Source organism: Myotis brandtii, unplaced genomic scaffold, assembly GCF_000412655.1.
Source record: "Myotis brandtii unplaced genomic scaffold, ASM41265v1 scaffold19, whole genome shotgun sequence".
Classification (NCBI taxonomy): domain Eukaryota; kingdom Metazoa; phylum Chordata; class Mammalia; order Chiroptera; family Vespertilionidae; genus Myotis; species Myotis brandtii.
Window position 1 is genome coordinate 706072 of NW_005357075.1, and position 6017 is coordinate 712088.

The window sequence follows — 6017 nt, forward strand, 5'->3', positions numbered from 1 at the left end:
AGTTCAAACTTTCACTTTGAAGATAGCTAGGATAACAATCAAAATTGTTCTGATTAAATTAGTTCTTATTTATCTTCTCACTGGTAAGATAAATACACAATTTTTCACTGTCCTAAAAAATATTCTAATGTAACAAGTGACTATTTAAAATCTGAAGGACTTTAATTTGCAAGCAATTTTTTTAGCAAATAAAAATAGGCAAAGAACATGCAAATATTAACTTTAGAAAACAAAATAATTATGGAAACAAACTTTTTAAAATTTCTTTTTCAATTACAGTTGACATACAATATTATATTAATTTCAGGTGTACAATATAGTGATTAGACATTTATATACCTTACTAGGTGATCACCCCAATAAGTCTAGTACCCATCTGATACCATATACAGTTATTACAATATTATTGACTACATTTCTGATTCTGAACTTTATATCCCCGAGATTGTTTTCATAACTGACAATTTGTACTTAATCCCTTTGATGTTTTTCACCCATCCTCTCAACTCCCCACCCATCTGGTGACCATTAATTTGTTCCCTTTGTCCATGATTTGTTTCTGTTTATTTATTTATTTTTTTAACTTTTACATACAAGCAAAATCATATGGTATTTGTCTTTCCCTGCATGACTTATTTTACTTAGCATACTACGCTCTAGGTCCATCATGTCACAAATTACAAGATTTCATTTTTTAAATGACTGAGTAATATTCCATTGTATAAATGTACCACATCTTCTTTATCCAGTCATCTATTGATGTACACTTAGGTTGCTTCCCTATCTTGGCTAGTGCAAATAATGCTGCAGTGAACAGAGGGACACATGTGTCTTTTTGAATTAGTGTTTTAGATTTCTTCAAATAAACACCCAGAAGTGGAATTGCTTTTGTTCTATTCTTAATTTTTTGAGGGAAATCCACACTGTTTTCCATAGTGGCTGCACAAATTTACAATCCCACCAACAGTGTACAAGAGTATCCTTTTCTCTACATTGTTGCCAACATTTATTGTTTATTGATTATTGATATACTAGAGGCCCCATGCATGAAAATTCGTGCAAGAGTAGGCCTTCCTTCCCCAGGCTGCCCGCACCGGCTTCCCTCCGGCACCTGAGACCTGGGCTGGCTTCCCTCAAGCCCCGGCTTCATCAGGAGGGACTCCGGAATGATGTCCAGAAGACGTCTGGTCTAATTAGCATATTACCCTTTTATTATTATAAATTGATGACAGCCATAATATCAGATGTCAGGTGATCTCTCATTCTGGTTTTAACTTGTATTTTTTTGATGATTAGTGATGTTGAGCATTTTTTTCATGTCTATTGGCCATCTTATGTCCTCTTTGGAAAAATGTTTATTCAGGTCTTCTGCCCATTTTTTAATCAAATTTTTTTTTATGTTGTTGTATGAGTTTTTTTATATATTTTGGATATTAACTTCTTATTGGCTGTGTCACTGATGAACATCTCCCATTTGGTAGGTTATCTTTTATTTTGTTGATGTGGCAATTATTTTCAATTCTTCTGTTCCCATGTTATATGCTTTTAATACATTTTTTTTTAACTTTTTTTATTTATCAACTAGATGCTCGGTGCAGGAAATCGTGCACGAGTCGGGTACCTCGCCCTGGCTGGTGATCAGGGCTGATTGGGGCCAGCTGGCCAAGGGGAGGGACCACAAGAGGTTGGCCGGCTGCAGGAGGTTGGCTGTGGGAGTGCACTGACCACCAGGGGGCAGCTCCTGCATTGAGCATCTGCTCCCTGGTGGTCAGTGCATGTCATAGCGACCAGTCAACTGGTCATTCGGTCAACCAGTCATAATGGTCACTTAGGCATATAGACAGATAGATAGATATAGATATAGATATTAAAAGACATTTTTCTTTTGTTTCTTCTAGCCTCATGTATGATATATATATATTTTAATCTTTTTATTGTAAATATTTCCAAACATACAGAAAAATTGAACAGAAAAGTTCAATAAATACTCATATTCCCATTATCTCAATTAACAATTGTTAGCATTTTTCTTATATGCTTTTTTTTGGCCAGAACTTTTCAAAATAACTTGTAGACATCCTGATACTTTACAAGTAGGTATTTTAATATGCATTTCCTCAAAAAAGACATTTTTCTACGTACCACAAAAACATTATCACACTTAAGTAAATTAACAAAAATTCCCTAATGTCATTTACTACCCAGTTGTTTTTCATATTTCCTGAGTTGTCCCCAAATATCTTTTATAGCTATTTGCTTATTCATACTTGCTTAACAATTGCCTAACATTACCAACAATGGATATTTCGTGGAATTAACCAATTCTCCTAGCATCAACCTACAGTTGCTTCTTTCTTTGCAAATTTGTTCTTTCAACTAGTGTTTATTGAGCACCTACTAGTACTATGTTCCAGCAAAGTGCTGAGTACTGAGATTATGGGGTGAAAGTCATTTTCCTATGACAATATCTCCTTTATTGAGATTTTCCCCATTCTTTTCATTTATTTATTTTTAAAATATATATGGTTTTATTGATTTCAGAGAGAGGAAGGGAGAGGGAGAGAGATAGAAACATAAGTGATGAGAAAGAATCATTGATTGGCTGCCTCCTGCATACCACACAGGATTGAGCCTGCAACCCAGGTATGTGCCCTGACCAGGAATCGAACCTTGACCTCCTGGTTCAAAAGTCAATGCTCAACCACTGAGCCACACCGGCTGGGCTCCATTATTTTTCTTTTTGGCATCTCATTGGGTAGAAAATTATATTGCATTTTCTTTATTCCTTGCTGAAGCAAAATAGATTTTTCTTCCCAAATCCTTCAATTGCCTCTGTTTGACTTTGCTTCCATGATCCTTTCCTTTGGTTCTTTTGTGCTGGCTTCTTTTTTTTTTTTTTTAATGTATTTTATTGATTTTTTACAGAGAGGAAGAGAGAGGGATAGAGAGTCAGAAACATCGATGAGAGAGAAACATCAATCAGCTGCCTCCTACACACTCCCTACTGGGGATGTGCCCACAACCAAGGTACATGCCCTTGACCGGAATCGAACCTGAGACCCTTGAGTCTGCAGGCTGACGCTCTATCCACTGAGCCAAACCGGTTAGGGCTGTGCTGGCTTCTTTACTCCCAAGCATTCCCGCCCCTGGGGAGAGGAGGCCCTACTCAAGTATTTACTGCCTGGGTGCCCTGGGAGACAGTGTACTCGAAGACTGGGAGGCGAGCTGGGTTGTTGACAGCCCTCTGTCTACGGCGGTCTCAGTCTTAGTCCATGGTGTTTTACAACTTCTACTGGGGGAGATGGGACATCCAAGATTTGTCATGTCACAGAGAATGGGAAGAAACAAGAGACAAGAGCAAGGAAAGGCTCACCCAGATGGAATGACTCGTTGGAATTCAAGCCTCCTCATGCTGTTTCACCTTCTTGTCCTAAACCACCCTTTGCTGTATTCCCAGATCATCCCACACATCCTGTGCCTTATCCGCTTGTGCTCCTTCTCAGAGCTGTGTCCCTGGCTGGAATGTGCTATCCATTCTTTCCTCCATCCTCATTTTGCCACCCCTCAAGGCCAATCTCAAGTTTTTAAATTTCCTCTCACTCAGCTGACACCCCCTTGTCCAGCTCTCCTCAGCCTCTGTAGCCCTCAACTCTCTGTCCCTCTCCCTCCTCACCAATGACAGCTACCACCACCAGCCACCAACTCTCCCAGGGCACCACCTCCCTGCTTCTTCAGGTGCTTCCAGCCAGCTCTGGTGGGAGGCACGTGATGTGCAGGGGAAGCTCAGCTTCTCGAGGGGAGTCTTCCATCAACTTGATTACAAGGCTTTTGGCAGCAGGAACCCGGCTGTCTGCTGCACGGCACAAAGCCATGACGCTTTCCCAGCAGTTCTAAGGGGTTGCAACATCAGCATCTTCCACGCTGGCTAGAGGAGTCTCCACCATGGTCCGTTCTACCCTGAGGTAGCAATAGCATGGGGCTCATGGAAGCTCCAGGCCAGCAGCTGTATCCACGGGGAGGGGCAGGTGTGGGTGTGGAGCAGGCGTGCAGTTCTGCTCTGAAGTGTTTGACTGTGCCGTCTCAGTGGGACAGCTGTTTGGAGACAGGGACTTGGACTCTCAGGAGAGAGGAGGCACCAGAGATGTAGGTTTTGGGGTCAGCAGCGTTGGGCAAAGGCTTAGACTCTGAAGTCAGACCTCTACTTCCTGGGAGACGATTAGAAGAGGCTCAGGAGAGAAAACTGTGCTCCAGGAGACACCCCCATAGAAGAGGGACAAGTGGGGTGCTTACTGGGTAATTTCCATTGTCATTTTATCCACGGCCCTCACAGTGGTAGGAACTCCAGAGTAGTACCTGTTTATGCACAGATGGCTCCCAGCAGCCCTTTCTCTCCCCCTGCTGGTCATCTGATTTAATTATTAACTCAGGAAAGAGAATTTCCGATGGAGGGGAATTAAAACTCTTCTAACATTTCACAGGCCCCAACTCGTCTTGGCCTGGCCTGGTGGATTCTAGGCCTACAGGGAACCTACGTTTCTCGCAGACCCGTGCTGCCATGACCCCAGGGGGAGGCAAATCAGAATTGTGAAATAGGAAGGGGGCCTGGGCCTGCGCTAGTTCCAGGTAGACTGTCCAAGCCGCACGTTTTCTGGCGCTTGATACCCTGGTGAGGTCTCAGCTCCCGAGCTCTGAGCACCTGCTCGTCTGGTTTTCTCACCCGTGACACTGAAAAAGCACAAAGAGCGAGCAGGCCACTCTGCACCCTGCAACTTGCCTCTGCCTTGTGACTGTGCTTAATATAGGTCAAATGAAAACAGCTCCCAAAATAGACGTTCTCTGCGAAGCAGCTGGCTTGTGAACTGCTCTACAGAAAGGGAAGAGGTGTGGGTGACGGAGTGGAGCTCTCCTCAGGTGTTACGTAACCTGGGCTAGAGAACTCGGGCCAAATATCTGCAGAGAAAGAGTGAGTCCGCCCCTGCCACCGCCTCCCACCTGCACCCCCGGCCCGGGAAGCAGCCCAACCACGCACACCACAAACTCACAAAGAGTCGGTTCTGTCCTGGGCAACAAGGTCACCCCTCAAAGCATCACTCCGGGGAGCTCGTCATACACGGGAGTGATCACATGACTCCCACCATAGCTGGCTGGAACTGCCAGTCATGAGGTGGCTCCCCTGGGAGGCCTGGTGCATGGGGTGGGTTTCATCTGACCTCAGGGGTGGGGTGTGGGAGGGGTGGAGAGAAGTGGTGGCTCAGGGACTGAGGGGGATAATGAAGCAGAAGGGAGCAGGGTAAACCTGCCATGTGCCCCTCTTCCTGCAGCCTCTTCCCCACTGTCCTCCCAGGAGCCAGCAGTGGGCCCAGCACCCCCCATAGTGGCTTCTTCTTTTGTTTTTTCCATTTTTGCCTCAGTTGGGAGGAGTGGGGATTTCTATAACCAAAGACAGTTGCTTCCCCCAGTATTTATTTTTACACTCACTCTGTGATAATATAGTAAGGGCTGCCTATGAAGGGAGGCAGGTAGAGGATCACAATTTCCCTGGAGAAGGGACTTGAGAAGGAACAGGAAGTTGAAAGGGGCTAGCCAGGCCGGGGGAAGAAGTACAGACAGAGGAAGCACAGGCAGAACACACAAAATATGCACAAAGGCCCAGAGGTGACAGGGAGAGCTTACCGCCATGAGAAACTACAGCCACTGCAGGGGGACTGCTGACAGACAGGCAGAGAGGGATGAGTCAGGAGGGGAAAATGAAGCCACGTGGGGAAGGGCCTTGTGGGGGAGGAAGTGTGGACCTCATCCTGACAGAACTGGGGGGCTGCTAATGCAGGGGCTCCTAGAACGTAGGAGCCCGTTGGAAAAGCAGATTGCTGGGCCTCACTTCACGTGTACTGAACCAGAGACTTGAGGTCAGTTCTGCAGCCTGTGTTTTCACAAGCACTCTCCACATGCTTCTGATTGATGCTCAAGTTTGAGAACAGCTGAGCAAAGAGTGTGGCATCAATAGTAGAAGTGAGTCC